At 52.8% G+C, this 16,162-nt stretch overlaps 1 long non-coding RNA gene across 1 annotated transcript; it reads left to right on the forward strand.

Moving 5' to 3' along the window:
* Positions 1-8,673: 8,673 nt before the first annotated feature.
* Positions 8,674-15,587, forward strand: LOC102013863. Its single transcript, XR_264736.1, has 3 exons — positions 8,674-8,866; positions 13,174-13,502; positions 13,705-15,587. It is a non-coding gene; the product is annotated as an uncharacterized LOC102013863 (long non-coding RNA).
* Positions 15,588-16,162: the final 575 nt, after the last annotated feature.

Consider the following 16,162-nt stretch of genomic DNA (forward strand, 5'->3'; position numbering starts at 1 on the left):
ATGCAGAGCAAAGATGGATGATCACATGGGCTTGGCATGCACTGCCGTATGGCTGATGAAAGGAATAAAGTAAATCTGTATGTGCAGATTGGGGAAAGATGTGTCTTAGTCCGTTCTTGGTGCTATAACAAAATTCCTGAGAATGGGTAACTTATAAAGAGCAGAGCAGTATCACTCACAGTTCTGAAGCCTGGGAAGCCTAAGACCAAGGCCTGGCAGAGTCAGTGTCTGTTGAGGGTCTCCCTCCTGGATGGCATCTTCCTCGTGGCCTCATGTGGTGGAAAGGCAGGACAGCTAGCAAGCTCTCAGGCCTCTTTTATCAGGGCACAAGTGTCATTCACGAGGTCCAGTCCTAGGACCCCATCATCCTCCAAGGCCCCACTCGTAATTCCTGGAGGTGAGGTTTCAACATAAGAATGTGGGCCACAGACATTCACACTTAAGATATATATTAAGAGAAAGAAGCCACAAAACATTGGGTAATGGCCATAGCATGCTCCCATTTCCCTCAGGAAAAATGACTGATATTAACAATAATTTCTAGAAGCATTAAAAAAAAAAAACCCAAGTAAATACCTACTAGAAGGTGAAGGAAAGGAAGCACTGCTCTCTCAAAATGTGACCAGGGGCATTTCTGACTTCTCAGTGAGCATGATCCATATAAACATGTGAGTGGGTCTAATTCATTCTGTTACCTACAGAACATGTGTCCTGCTCCTTCCTGTCCCCCTCTATACCTGCGTCAGGTGCCGGGCTAGCTCTGCAGGATGCGCCTGTGGACCCGGCCCTCTGTGAAGGCGTTGCCTCTACTAAGGAATGAAGGTGGTCCTGGACCTGCAGCTCAAGTCCCATAGGGAGAGCTCAGAATCACAGCCCTGGGGCCCCCAGACCTGCTGCCAGCGCCACTGTGCACCTGAACCAAGTCCCAGGGCACTGTGCTCCACACAGTTTGATGATCTTTGTCCCAGGGATCATCCCCAAATACCCAGTCTCGCTTGTTCAGATACTGCTTCAGGCTAGAGAGTGGGTGTAGGAGCCCCCAGCTGGACAAGCTGAGCACAAGCATGGGAGCCCGTGGCAGAGGTTAAGTAACCACAGCTCAAATTGTATCCTAACTTTACAGTGATTTTTGTCCTGGCTTTTCTCTCATGAGTTAACCACCAAACAGCTTTGCTGTGTGGTTGCTATGGCAACAGGGTCCAGCAGTGCTGTCACCACTGTCACTGTTCCCTCATCCCTGCCCCCAGCCAAGCCTGTTTTTGGTTAATCAAAGTTGAAATCACACACTTGGCAATTAGGACAATCACAGTTCCTGGCAGGTGCAATCACGGACTGAATTTGCATTAATTTAGGACTACTTAGGATTGTGTTCAACTGATTCCCAAATGCAGAACAATTGCCCCTTCCCACAGAGAGAAAAATAGCTTCTTTGACAATTGTGTGTTTTTCAATTTGTAATTTCTATAGTTTTTTGCCATATATAGTAAAATATTAGAAAATGCAAATGAGCAAAAATACATGATCTTAAATTCATGCATCTTTGTCATTTTTAGCAACTGCACATTAGTCTGTGGATGGGTAAAAGGAGGTGGTATATGGGTACCATGAGTGCTGGGCCTGGCACTTAATGGGTCCACAATCATGGCCATTTACAGTCCTTTCCCAAGCAAATGACAAGGTTGAGGGGACACTGTTTCCTTCTAAACCCTGGTGACAGCTGCAGGCCCAGGCATCTGCACCTAACGGCTTCATGAATCTCTTGCGTCTGGCCTTCCTGAGCATACTCACTGGCACCTCTTGTCAGATAGATATTGCCAACTGCACGCGTCCCAGGACGGGGCTAGGGAAGCAGGCACTGGACATTCCAGCCGGCATGGTGCAGCTGACTGCCTCCCGCCTCTGTTCTCCACCAGCCCTCCCTGCAAGCCAGCTCTGTCCCCTTGTGTGTTTTGAAAGAAGGTCCAGAGAGTCTGGCGGCAGAGGGATGCTGTAGGTCAGTTCCTTGGTCTTTGGCAAGGGCTGTTGTCCCTGTAACCTAAAGAAACTCTGTAAGGTCGTAGAGCAAACTGATGGCAGAGGGGAATTAGATAGTTTTAGATACAGAGTATTTTCCTGGTTTTCCCACTACAACATTTAAAAACTGGACTATTTTGCTGAGTGGTGGCATGTTACAGTCAGTTGTACTTATCTTCTGTGCATGGCTCAGTGGAGTGTGTGCCTACACCACGCGGCCACCGCCGACATTGAGGTGTATGATGAGGTCAGCACACCAGCAGGCTCCCTGCAATCACCACACATCCAAAGACAAGCGCTGTCACCCTCGATTAGTGTTACCTGCAGCAGTGGCTTTGGGTGTCAGAAGAGCAGCTGTGCTGTCCCTGTGGTAACCACGGGAGTGTGTGACCCTTGCGAGCTACAGCAACAGCATCTCTGTGACTCGGGTGCCATCCCAGGCAGCCCTGGGCTCACATATAGCTCATTTAATGTTCACACTGAAGCAAACCAACATCATTAGTCTGTCTGTCTCTTTGTCCATCCATCCACCCATCATCTATCTATCTATCCATCCGCTCAACCCTCTCAGTGCTGGCCACTGCTGTGTGGGGCCAGCTGAGCCGTCACCATAGGCTCTGTGTTTGCATCTGAGCAGGAGGCTGGGGAGGCAGGTGGAGGCAGAGAGACAGAACCTGCTGGAACCCAAAGCGCAAATGGAAACAGAGTGGTCCCGTTTTCTAAGGACTGACAGGTTCTGGGGCGTCAGTATTTGCAGTTTTAAACAGGCAGCTGGGCTGAGGTGCTTGTCCGGGGGAGAAACCATGGGCAGGCTCTGAAAACTGTCAGTTCTCAGCTACCTTCAACCTGGACAGGGTTGGTGTCCTGCAGAAGGAAATGGTTCCTTGCTGTGGAGCCAAATGTGGCGCTGGCCTAGGAGCCAAAGACGCTGAAGGAAACGCAGCTGCAGGTCCTGCCCCTGAGATCCAAGCACATCCCGTGTGAGGCACGCAGCGGCCTGACCAAGGCAGAAGTCATCCGACCCAGCTGGAGGATCAAGAAGCCCTCCTGCACTGCAGCTGGGGAAGCTGGAACTCAAAGAGACTATTAACCCTGCCCAGGACCCAGCAGCCCGTGAGGGCCCTGAGCCGCATCCCAACCCAGGCTGTCTTGCAGGCTGAGGCAGGAAGGTCGGTGACTGCAGGAGCAGGGTGGGGTTCAGCCCCAGATGCAGTGGCCAGGGCTGGAGGAGGTGTAGATGGGGTGGAGGAAACTGGGGCTGGGGGTGCACAGAACCCACAAGGACGTGAACCTCTTCAACCTCAGTCTACCACCGTGTGAAATGGCCTCATCACCATCCCACCCTCACAGGGCTTTTGCAAGGGGTAAGGGCTACGATCCAGGGACTCAACAGCCCAGCCCATGACTCAGAACTGTGCCCAGTACCTAGCTTTACAGGAGCTTTGGGGAGCCGGACGGAGGTGAAGGAGCCGTCACTGCCAGCCCAGGAGCAGGAGCTGGGGTGGGTGGTGGCACCCGAGGGCTCCCCACAGAGCACTATCAGGATGGGGCCAGGTTGTGCAGGGTGGGGGACTGCAGTGGCAGGTGGTGCCAGACCACTGTTAGCCGCCTGCCCCAGCTGCCCAGCTTGACTCCGTGATTCGTTAGGACTCCTGGGCATCAGCCTAGCACAGTGGGAGAAAGAACAGCGACCTCAGGGCTCACTTCACAGCCGGTGTGGGGGCAAATGCACCAGTTTCCCAGAGTTTAGTGCTAAATTTAGAGGCCAGCTTCTTGTGAGCTCAGTCTTTGTTGAGTCAGAGGTGAAACCCAGGGCGGAGGAAACTCACCTTCCTGGCTGGCATGTGCCACTGCTGTGGGCAGCATAAGAAGCCGTGCCTGTCCCCACACAGTGCTTTGGCCCAGCTGGAGCTGCACAGCCATCACGGCAGGCCTCCAACACTGCCAGGCCTTGTCTGGAGGATGCTACTGCCCAGCCTGTCCTGGGGTGTTCTCAGGACACCTGGACACCAAGAAAAGTGGCTCACTATGGGGACTCCTGGGCCTGTCTGTTGGCACTGAGGAGAGTACTGTGTGAGGAGGCCAGGCTGGGGATCCAGGGACCACCTGTACAAGTGGGGCATTAAGGCTGGGAGTCCCCTCACTAGTGGTCATGAGATCAGTTGTGTGGCTCACAACCAGCACTTGAGAAAATGAAATAAAATGATCAGAGGCTGAAAGTAGATAGGGTAGGTTTAGTCTTAGGATGCTATTGTATAGTTGGTGAGCACTCCACTAATACAGCATGTGTTTGTTTGAAGGACCAAAGAGGGCCAGGAACTGTTCCAACACAATGGAACTGCAGTCGCAGCAGAAGAGAGACCTGGATTTGAACACTGGTCTACCATCAGCCAGGGGGACTTGGCCCATGCAGCATTTCTAAGTCTCCATCCCTCTCCAATCCCTGTTATTACAACAGACAATAATGTTTTCTAGAAACCGTGTGGTGAAAGCTAGAGCTGGTGCTTGCTCAGGACCCAGCATGAGTTGCAGGTGCTCCATACCTAGAAGCTACTAACTTGCTGTGAATACTGGGCGCTTGGGACCTGGAAGCCACTTAACTCTTACGGATACTGAGCCACTGGGGTGTGGTGTGGAGGGACTAAAACAAAGTTCGAGGTTTTGCACGCAGAAGAACTGACAGCAGAACCGAGGCCTAGGCTGTGCCAGAGAGCATGTGGAAGGAAAGGGAGGGAGAAGCACCTCCTGGGGCATCATCTCCCAGGTGTGGGTATGGCGAGGTTTTCTCAGGAGCAGTCAGAGTGTTTGCCAGATGGAGCATGGAGCGTGGGAGACGCATGGAGGGAGTGGGTCGGGCCTTGAAGCCACGTGAGGCACCATCCTGGGACCCAGGAGAATGTGGCTTGAACGTGTCCTGCTAAGGCAAGTGTTGAACTTAGTGGCCAGTGTGCTGGCGTGGAGAGGTGAGCCTTTTGGAGGTGCTGGTCTCCTGAAGGCTCCTCCCTTGAGAGAGTCTTCCTCAGCATTTGCCCTTTGCCTTCTGCCTTTGGCCCTGAAGGACACAGCAAGAGGCCCTCCAGCACCATGAGCAATGCTTTTCTTTTTTCTTTCTTTCTTTCTTTTTTTTTTTCTGGCACCAAGAATCGAACTCACGACCTTGCACTTGCCAGGCAGGTGCTGTGCCGCTGAGCTAAATCTCCAGCCCGCCCCGCTTTTTTTTCTGCGAGCAATGCTTTTCTGTGTGTGTCAGTTTCCCAGCCTCTGGTGCTCTGTTATAGCAGCAGGAATGGATGAAGTCAGGGCCTCATCAGGAAATGGTACAATCAGATCTGCCTTCTTACTCTGTGATGCTGTTTTCCCATAATTAATTCGCAAAAATCTCTCTGCCCGGAAACTCCTCCCAGCATCGTGGCTTAGAGAGGCACCTCACTGGCTGAGCCCTTGGGAGAGGAAGTCAAGGTTTGCCTGGTACAGGCTGCCCTTGCTCAGTAGTGAGCTCACCGTTCTGAAGATAAGCAAGCAGGGGGTGCTATGGCCCTGGGGAAGGTTGGGTAGAGAGGAAGAAGCCCTGCAGGACTCTGCAGGCCCTGAGGTCCAGGTTGATACTGCTGCTGTCTGTGGAGGAGAGGGGAGTCCAGTGTCCTCCTCCCTGGGGGTCTGTTCAGCTGCAGAGGGAAGGACTCTGAGCCTGACCCAGGCTGGTCTTGGGAAGGGCTATCTTCCAGGAGTGACGGGCCCTGTACTGAGTCCCTCATGGTACTAGCACTGCACAGCTTTCACACAACCTGGCAACCCTGAGCCACAGGGAGAGGGGCAGGCTGCAACCCTCTGTGTGTGGACATTTGTAAAATACACAAGTATATTTCTGCAGGAGAGATTTCTAGGAGTAGAATTTCAGGGCGATGGTGTATATATCTTTGTGAAAGTGTTATTACTTCTCTTCCATAAAACTTATAACACTCTTCTGCCAACATTTCTGCTTTTGTCACCAAGCTATATCAATCTTTTTCCTTCTTGACAAACCTTCTGGTGAAAAATGGTTTACCAGTGCATTTAACTGGAGGTTGAGTATATTTTCATAGGTTCATATGCATTTTATTTCCTGAAATCTGTCTGTTCATATTCTTTGCCCACTTTCTTATGCATTTTTTGGTCTTTTCTTCTCCAAATTGATATGTGATCTCTTCATCCAGTAGGATAATTAGCACTTTGTCTGCAATGTGAATTGCAAATATTTAATTTTTCTTCGATTGGATCTTGTTTGGCTTAAGAGGTTCACTGTAATATTTATTTCTTCAGAATCAAATTCATTAATATTTTCCTTTCTCTCTCTCCTCTCTCTTCCTCTTTCTCAGCTTCTAGGTTTGAGTCATACTTAGAAAGCTCTTCCCTCCTATGACAAAATAATAAAAATTTCCAATCATTATGCTTCAAAAATATTAGTTAAATATAGGGTAAGGAGGAAATTGGCCCCTTCAAGGCTGACCGGTGATAAAACCTCTGATTTAAACCACAGAAAAAAAGGAGGTCTCAGCTTTTGAAGCCAGAAAACAGAGCTGGCCCTCCCCACCCTGGCAGGCAGCCTCATGGCAATCCCAGTCCAGTCAGCCAGACAGCCAGCTCTTGCCCAGCCTGTGGCCCAGGCCTGGGCATGCCAGCACGTGCTGTGCCCCCCTGTAAGGCAGCCACCATCACAACCCCACTGGCTGGCTGTGTGGGGCTGCTCTGAGAGCAGGTGACACTCTGAGCTTGGGAAGCCACTGGAACGTCAGGTCCTGTGCATGTGCTTATGGCCTCCTTGGTTACCAGGAAATACACGCCCAGCTGAGCAACACCCGTGCCCGCCATCCTCAGAGCTGCCCCACGGAAGCAGCCCAAGTCCTCTCTCACTCCGTTTCCCACCTTCTCCTGAACCTGTCTTCGCTGTTCTTCCCTCAGCGCCACCACGTCCCTCACTCTGTGGTTGCCTCGTTCAGGTTGGACAATGGAGCATGTCCTCAGGGGTCACTGCCATGGGCCCTCTCCCACCCTGGTTCTCCTTCCAGTGCTGTGCCCTTGAGGGGGACTGGGCATACCTGGTTGGAGCCAGACAGGCAGCCACCCTCTTCATCCTGACCGACAGAACCTTGGCTTAGTTCGGTGTCAGCTGGCCAGGTCCTGCTCTGGCCCACGTGGCTGTGATTCTCTTTTTAAATAAGCCAGCTGTGGCAGTTTGATCTCCCTGGGAGGAGAAGGGGCCTGGGTCACAGGTCGTGTGTGTGTGTGTGTGGGGGGGGGACACAATGGGAAGTTACCCAGTGAATTCTGGGAAGTACTTTCTTGCTCTGAAAAGGAGAGAGATAATAAGTTCTTCTCTACTACACCTTTTATTGGTCTGTATGTGATGCCTGGAACCGTGCCTGACATTCTGAGATCATGAGGGGAGGTGACTCCCCCTCAAGCTGATGAGGGCAGAAAGGAGGCAGGGAGGAACATGAGTCCCTGGCAATACTGCACTGCTGAACTGACTGGATCTAGAATCGCCCCACCTCTGTTACGGCATGAGACACAAATACATGCAGTGCTCTGTAGCCAGGAACTTACGTCACCGCTAAAAGGGTGACGTCTCCGGATACATCAGGGTGCCCAACAGGCAGAGCCATGGCACAGTGTGCCTAGCGCTGGGGTTCTGACCATCCAGTACCATCCCTCACTGACATGGGGGCTAGAGGAAGGCAGGTCTGACCAGGCGTGGGCACTGCCAAGTGGGGCAGTAGGGCCAGCAGGGCAGTGGGGGCAGTGGGGACAGCGGAAGGGTGTCACTGCCATGGCCCCGTCTCCCCCAGCACCTGCCGCTCGCTCTCTATAAGGATGCAGCTTGGAGCCCTGCTGGAGAGTGCTGGGGGGTTGGAGGAACTGGGCTGTGGGAGGTGTGGTGGGACCCTGAGCCCCGCAGGTTCTGGGCAGTAGGCAGGGAAGGAGCAGTGGGCAGGAGAGGAGGCTGCCGTGCTAGTCCAGGCACAGAGGAAGCATGCGTGGCACAGATAGGTGGCTGTGGATGATGAGGGTGGCTGTGTAGCTTGCCTGGAGATAGGACAGGACTCAGACTCAGTGGTGACAGTGGTCCTGGAGCCTGTGGTCCCTGCCTTGTAGGTAGACGGCGACACCTCCCATGACGGTCTCTTTGGAGATGCCGACAGAGCTGGTGTGGAGGAGGGGTAGGCAGGGAGGCCACACTGGCCACCAGCCAGGGGCAAGACAGAGCACGGCCCCATGCTCCATTTGGAGGGGAGCCGGGGACAAGTGACCATCTGGGAGCTGGGCAGGTCTAAGGCGGGTCACGACTTTCTGGCTGAAGCAAGGGTTATGGGAGGTGGCAGGAGGCAAGGGCACAGGAATCCTTGACCCTTGCCTCCCTGGTGCCTGACTGTGGGGGCCTGGGCACAGGGCAGCCTGGGGCTTGTGGGCATGTCCAAGAGCACAGGCATCCTGCACAGCCACCCAGACTTACTTGCTTTCTGCCACCTACAGTTCCGGAGGCTACACACGACCTTTCTGCATCTGCTTCCTCCTTCCCACATGACAGGAGGATGCAGATGCCATCGGAGTCTGGCCCACCACTGGTGACAGGTGGGCACCAGCTGCTGGATTCTGTTGCCATAGCAACAAGGTAGGGAAAACTGCCCGGAGCTCAGAGGCTGCTCAGCCTACAGGGCTGGCCTGCCAGCTGTCCATCACCTCTCCCAGGCACCACCACACCGTGTCTGGACTGTTTGAGATGGGAAATTTAAGTGGATAGGAAGGTAGGGGGTCAGCCAAGGATGTTGTCTCCTTCGTCCCCTCATATATACTTGCTACCACCAGCCCCAAACAGGTAATTTCCTCTTTGTCAGTTGGTAGCAGGAAGTGGTGGTCCACTTCCTGTTGACATCTGGACTCTTAAAAAGTACAGCACGGTGATGCTGGAGCACCATTTGGAGGACGGCTCCATGGTGGGAGCCAGCACTGGACTTGGTATCCTCATGTGCACCAGCTGCCATAGCAGAATGCATGGCATAGCCCTGGCCGCTTGCATGGTGGGCACCTGTTCTGCCACAGTTTTTGACTTGGGAAATCTCTCAGTCTCTGCTGGGGACCCTGTTGGTTTGCTGGTGGCCCCTTCTCCATGTGCACCCATGTGGCCTTTCCTCCTAGTGAGGGTAGCAGAAGAGGGGCTCTCTGACCTCCTCTCTATTCAAGATTAAATCCCACCAGGAAGAACCCATCCTGAGGCCTCATCCAGCAGAGCTTGTTTCCAAGCCTCTCTCCATATACATCACAGGTTGTGTTATATCTTCAGAATATGAATCTGGGGGGACACAAACATTTAGTCCTAGTCCAGGGCATACACACTTTGAAAGTGGACCTTCAGTGCCTATCAGGAAATATTTTTTCTTTCTTTCTTCCTTCCTTCATTCATTTTTTTGCAGTGCCAGCTGCTGTTGAATGTGGTAGGGATACAGCAGTGAACAAAACAGTCAAAAAATTCCTGCTGCCGTGAATTTTACCTTTTAATAGAAAGAGATGAAACGATTAGCAAGTAGTTATACAGTCAGTGGGTGATAAGCACAATTAAAAAGTGCAAAGCTGGGAAGAATGACAAACAGAGAGGCTAGGGGACTTGCTTGTCTATCCAGAGCTGCTTATGTGGCCCTGGAAACACATCTTCAGCCTTCCTGTGATAGGGAGCGGAGCTGAGTGGAGGCCACTGAGGCTCTGCTTTGCAGTCACTGGCTGCTTCCTGGTCACATGATGCCCTTGGAGGGCTCAGGGCTCCTTCCTCAGCCCAAGATAGCCTAGGGCTCCCCAAGGTTCTGCCAGCTCTCTGGGCTGTACTTTCTCTACCTCCTCCTTCCTCTGGGGCCAGCGTCTCACTGTCATCCCACTGCAACAAGCCAGGCCTGCCCCACCCCTATTTCTTCTCACCAGTACTTTCCCCCTAACTAAAGTCTTGCGAGGTGAATCCCTCCTTGGTCTTAGTCCACTAACACAGATCTGAGGAGTCAGAGACTAAGCCATAGGACTGCTGAGGACATTTGGGCCTGAAGGGGAAGCAGAGGCCACAATGAGCCTCAAACAGTGCATGCCTGGCTTATGTGGGACCTGGGACTTGGCTGTTCTCTGCTCACATGGTGAACTGTTGGCTTGTGCACATGCCAGGGATGCTGGCAGAAGACAGAGACTTCTGAAAGGAAGGTGAGTATACTTAGGTCTGGCCACAAAGTCCATTGGTCAAAACAGACCCAAAGAGCAGTGCCAGTTCAAGGGAGGGAGGGGAAATGTTTAAGGATGGGGCAGCAAAGTCCCCTTTTTGAGAGAGGGTACAGGGGAAGCAGCATTGCAGCTGGTTTTCACATCACCACCATAGGAAGGCCCAGAGCCTTAGCAGTTTGAGGACACAGAGAAGAGACCTCGAGTGACCAAACAGGGTCTCATGGGACCCACGTGCATGTAGCCTGCCACTTCTCACCCAAGCTCTCGGAGTAAACCTCACCAGCCAGGCCTAGCAGCACCCTCCCGGATGGTCTCTCGTGCTGGCCTGGGGCCAGGATGAACTGACTGTTGGATCCGCAGTACTCACATTCTACCTTTGGAGCAGCAGGGAGAAGAAAAGCAGCCCAGCATAAAGGGCCAAGCCCACTGTACCCCACACCATTGCTTTCCACACACTGCCAACAGCGCCCATCACAGGGCCAGCTGTCACCGCACCCACCTGCCACCAGGACCAGCTGGCTGCTGAAGTAGGAAAGCAGTTTTCTCATGTAGAACATGTCACTGTTGGAAGTTTCTCTCTCATCATTAACTAATTTGCTGAGCTCTGCCACAGCCCTTGTTATCTATAACCATGGTAACGATGCAATGAGCTGTGTGTGCATTTATTTTGGATGCTAGAAGCCCAAGCCCAGTTTATTTCTATTGCTCAGCCTCTGAGCACTTAGGTGGGGTTGGAGTTGGAGCTCCAGCCCTTGGTCGTGGGCCTTCTCACAGAGCTGGGTGGGGACCGTGGTGTCCCTACATGTCAGTGAGGGGCTGGGATCACTGTGGAAATCCTGCCAGCAGTGTCTTCCTACGAGGCAGGCTGTGTGCATACGCCCAGCCCACCACGGAGGATGTGTGCAGGGCTGGGCGGCTGCTGCATCTGACAGTCCCCCTTTCTGCTAATTTGGTGTCCTCGCTATATAATTATACTGTGAAATTCCCCGACTGAAGACTTTGTTTTAATATCCTTCCCTGACTCCCACCACTCGTCGCCCAGATCCGTGAATGGGAAAGTGGGTGTTTGCAGCTTTTGCCGGAGAACAAGGATGTTATGCAACCTGCCTTTCTCTAGATTTCTGCAGTGCTACCCCACACTGGGCCCTGAGAGGAGGAGAAGCCTTTAGGGACCACGCTGGGCCTCAGTTTCCTTACCTGTAAAGTGGGGGAGAAATCTGCCTTCCTTGCATAGGGACCTGCGGAGAAGGATCTTGGCATCTGTGCCTTTGGACTGCCAGGGAGTGTGGCAGAAGCTTGCGGTGAGGTTGATATCATTCCTTGAGCTGCGGATACTCCCTTTACACATGGGGTCAATAATGGGGGTTTTACTCCGGGGTTTAGACAGGACACGGCCCCAAATGCCCCAAGGTGAGCCATTATTCAGCATCTGGCATTTTTGAGAGTGTCTTAAAGGCCAAATGTCCTGTCCCTCTGTGGGAGCCTGAGGCCTGGGTGTGTCTGCAGCTGGCCCTGGGCTGGGCTGCTATCCAGTGAGATATGGTCAGAGCTGGCAACTAATGGGCCTGTCAGCTCGATTCAGAGCACTTCGCGGAGCTCCCCGGAGGCAGGTGCCGACGCCACATCGATCAGCACTGATCCCTGATACTCCTAACATTTCCTGCTTGCGTCCTCTGTCCGTCCGGGTCAGTGGTCACACTGAGTCGCTGATGCGTCCTACAGGGCCGGATGCCCACAGTCCGGCCCCGGGCAGGGTCAGCTCCCAGCATTCAGAGGATGCTGTTTCTTTGTGTTTATGTTTTAAAACATCCGTTTTTTTCTTATTTTCCATACATAAAGAAAGCACTTAGAACGCCTTTGGCTGTGCTTCCCTCTCGCACTTGTCTGCCCATGTTTATTTAAGCATAGATGGAGGTTGGGGAGGACTTTGACCTCCAAAGAGCTCACGGCTGTGCAAATTTCTAGGGAGAGGTGTGGGGTTGCAGAGAACCCTCACATCCTCAGAGACTAAAGAGAGTTGTGGGAACAGTGGAGATGTTTGCTTTGTTTTGAATGATTGCACCTCTGTATTTGATTTTAACATATTTTTAAAAGGTAAACAGCACCGGCTACTTTGGAATTGGAGATAAAGCTTAAGACGACAGTGTTAAAGCACCTTGCAGGGGAACCACGTCTACCTGACACCACTCTGTATGAGCCCTGCTGCTCTGGACCAGCCTCCATGCCAGGGTCAACCAGGCACTCACCCTCCTGGGGGCGGGTCTTTGGTGGCTCATTCTGCAGAGGAGCCTGAGCAAGCCATCTTGGCTCTTTCCACACACCCTGTGTTCTGCACAGGTATGGTGGCTGCCGGTGCTGGCAGGAGGTGCCCGGCTATCTGTACACCTCTCCTGAAAAGCCCTGGGCAAACTCTGGGGTCACCCTGCCCTGCTCCAAGAGAAGGCAGAGCACCAGGCTGCATTGAGATGCTGCTTCTGGCTGGCGGTGGTCTCACCTGCATTGACCCCTGGCCAGTGCAGACTCATTTCAGTGGCTCTGGAGCCAAGGGGCCCCACCTTTGCCCTAGATGTCAGCATGGGGGACCGGTCCTTGAAGATGGAGGTTAGCAGATTTCAAAGGTGGAGACTGAAGTCTGCGCTTCTATTGTTTGCATGGTTGCTTGAGGCCAGAGAGGCAAGGGTGGCCACGGCCCTCCCTGGCACTAGGGGGTTGAGGACGCGCTCCCTCATTTTGGTGTGGTCTCAGCAAAGCTTTGGATTGTGGCTCTGTCTGTGACTTTGAGTAAGTGACTTCTGTGACTTGGAGGAGGTCCTCAGCCCGGGGTGCTATTGGGAAAGATTGGTGGGTGTGAGGTCCGTGGTGAAGGGGGCTGTGTCCCCAGAGGGGGACCATGGCCTCCACCTTCTGTCCTCTTTCTTGCTTTCCCAGACACAAGCTGACCAGTGCTGCCAGCCATGATGTGCTGCCTTCACCGTGGTTCTACAAACAAGAGGCCCAACCGTCTCCACAAGTGTGAGCCACGACAGAACTTTCATCCATGGATCATTTCAAGTGGTTTGTTGTAGCCTGGAAAGCCGACCAACACAACTGCCCCACCATTCTGAGGTTCAGGCTCCTTATCTCTGAGAGAGGGCTTCAAAGTACCTTACAGAGTTGAAAGAGGACTCCATTAAATGCTGTCAAATGTGTTGGAATCTCCAAATAATTAATTCTGATAATAATGACCAGAAGGCCAACTGTGGGGAAAGTTCTGCACGGTGAGCAGAGGGATTCAGAGGCATTGCTATCCATGTGGGAGGGGGAGGAGCAGGCTTGCTTCACACGGGCCAGCGGGGCTGGGGTGCTGGGTGGCACTGTGTGGTCTGGGACCAGGTTCTACCTGTGCTGCTCACCGCACAGTGACTTTGGGTGGCCTCAGCACTGAGTTGGGCTGTCTTCTGCTCCTTTCCCACCCTGAAGGAGTCAATGGCTGCAAGGTCCGCGGATGTGGTGTCTCCAGCTCCTCCAGCCCAGCCCCATCCCTGCTGACCTCCCTTCTGTGTGGTCAAGCTGCCTGTGCTCCTGCTGGCTGGTGCTGACCATGGCATGCTGGCTCCTCAGCTGCCTGTGTGGACCAGGCACAAACTTGGGATTCTGCTGTCGGGCCCCATCTCAGGCTGGGATGCCACTGGCTCTGCAGCTGTCTGCCCTGCACTCTCCTCCCAGGGTCTGCAGCTCCCAGGCTATCTCCATGTCTCTTCCGGACCAGCAGATGTTTCCAAGACACCACTGAGGTCTGGCAGGTGACCCCTCTCTTGGGACAGCCACACAGCAGACAGGCTGATGATCAGGCCCCCTGTGCCACCTCCCCTCCTCAGCCCCTGGCTCTGGAGTGACCTAGGTGTGTCTTCTGGCTTTGCATGCTTAACCCCAGCTTGTCACAGCACAGTGCAGGGCTCATATGGACCCATGAGATGCCCAGCACCTCCCAGCACTGGTCCTTGGTGTGGGGTTTGTGCCCATCACTCATGCCAGTCTCAGACACACAGCTTTGCGCCGTCATACATGTTCCTCAGTGTCATATCTGGGATCCAGCAGCTAGGCCAAGCACTGGCCCCGGCATAGCACCAGCTCACATCAGGAGGTTGCAAGAAGGGGATTATCTTGGAGGCTGAATTTCCTCCTGGAGTCTGCAATGGTCTAGAGGTGTTGCTGAGCTCACACAGCAAAATATAGCCAGGAGCAAAATACAGGGTCAGGACCAAGGCTTCGCTTCCCAGGGTAGATCAAAGGTGGCTTGTCCAGTCTACGATGAGCACTTAGTTTGCCCCCTGGCCCCTAGCAGTGCTTGAGGACAGGGATACTAAGTCCCAGTGCCATGGAGCCAGGTTAGGGCAGGAGCTGGAGCTCACTGGCCCTTGGTGTTGAACAGATGAAGTTAGACTGAGGTGTCCTGGCATTCTACCTGGTTGCCCAGTCTCTAGGTGTTTCCAAGTGGCTGCTATCTCCACCTGTCCTGGCAGAGGGGGCTGTGGGAGCTGTTTCCTGACACCAGCTGCGACTGCAGGTGACTTCAAGAACAGAGTTCAGGGTACTCTAACTGCAGCCTGGCCTCAGGGCCGTGACGGGCATGAACAAAGACATGCAAAGAGCCGGGTAATCGTGGAAATTAATAATGGTAACTAATGGCTGGGTGCTTACAGAGACCATGGCAACGGGAACGAGTTCCCTCCTGCAGGCTGGTTCCAGAGCCTGTTTCTTTGTAAACAATCTGCATTTGTTTGTGAAAATCCATGGGGCCCAAGGTCTTTGAGAGGAAAATAGTATTGAAGGGAGCTGGTGTTGGTCTGGATCCTCTCATCTCTTCCTTTCCACACCATTAAGCATCTCCCTTGGGGAACCCGCACCCGTTTCTTGTCTAGGAAGAGAGAGAGTGAATCCCAGTTCAGCTTGTGGAGGGTCAGTGCAGCAACACCCATGAGAGGAAGACGGGCTCTGGCCAGGTGGGTTCTGGTGTGGCCCTGGGGCAAATCATCAGTTGCTCAGAGCCTTCGTTCCTTCATCTGCAAAATGGGGGTAAGGATGATAGCACCCTTAATAACACATCATCATCATCGCTGCAATATTTATGTATTACCTACAGCACCCCGGTGATGAAATGTTGATGAGTCCCTCTCTGTCCATAATATTATAAGTAACATTTATTGGCTGTAGTTGTAGACCTTTTATATGTGTCTCTTCATTTAATTCCCTTAATAGGTCTAAGAAGTAGGTGTTATAATTATTCCTATTTTATGGAGGAGGAGGCTAAGGTTTAGAGTTTGGTGATGGTGTGAAGTAGAACTCTAAGACGTCACCTGGGGAGAACTCTAAGACGTCACCTGGGGAAACTAACCAACACAGGGAGTTATGGCTTATATCTAGATGTCCCCCACAGCCTCAGTGCTCAAAGGTGGATCACAGATGTGTGATACTGCATTAGTCCTCTGACTGACTTAGCATAGTTCTTGGTGTAGATGATCACTGAGCTCACTTGGGCTCACTGAGGAGGAAAGACCAACCCTGGCTTATAGCCTGGGTGGAATAAAAGGGAAAGAAAAAGGAAAGCTCCCTGGCTCCTGCCTGCTATGCCATGGACTGTTTCTCTTCTGTAGTGTCCCTCCGCCATGCCATCCTGCTTGGACTCAGCTGACTGGACTGAAACTTTCACAAGCTGTGAGCCAAAATAAACCTTTCCTTCTTTAACTTGTGGGTATCAGGCATTTTGTCCCAACAACAAGAAAGTAACCAAGACACAGGGTCAGGACAGGTTCAGCTCAGTCACCCAGCCCACTGGCTCCTCAGTACTTTCTGACTTGGGTGGTAATGGCCTGAGAGGTCCTGCCCTGTCTGTGCAGAGTTGTGACTTTTGATCATCACAAATCAGGAGATTAGGAGC

Source organism: Chinchilla lanigera, unplaced genomic scaffold, assembly GCF_000276665.1.
Source record: "Chinchilla lanigera isolate Chin_1 unplaced genomic scaffold, ChiLan1.0 scaffold00132, whole genome shotgun sequence".
NCBI lineage: Eukaryota > Metazoa > Chordata > Mammalia > Rodentia > Chinchillidae > Chinchilla > Chinchilla lanigera.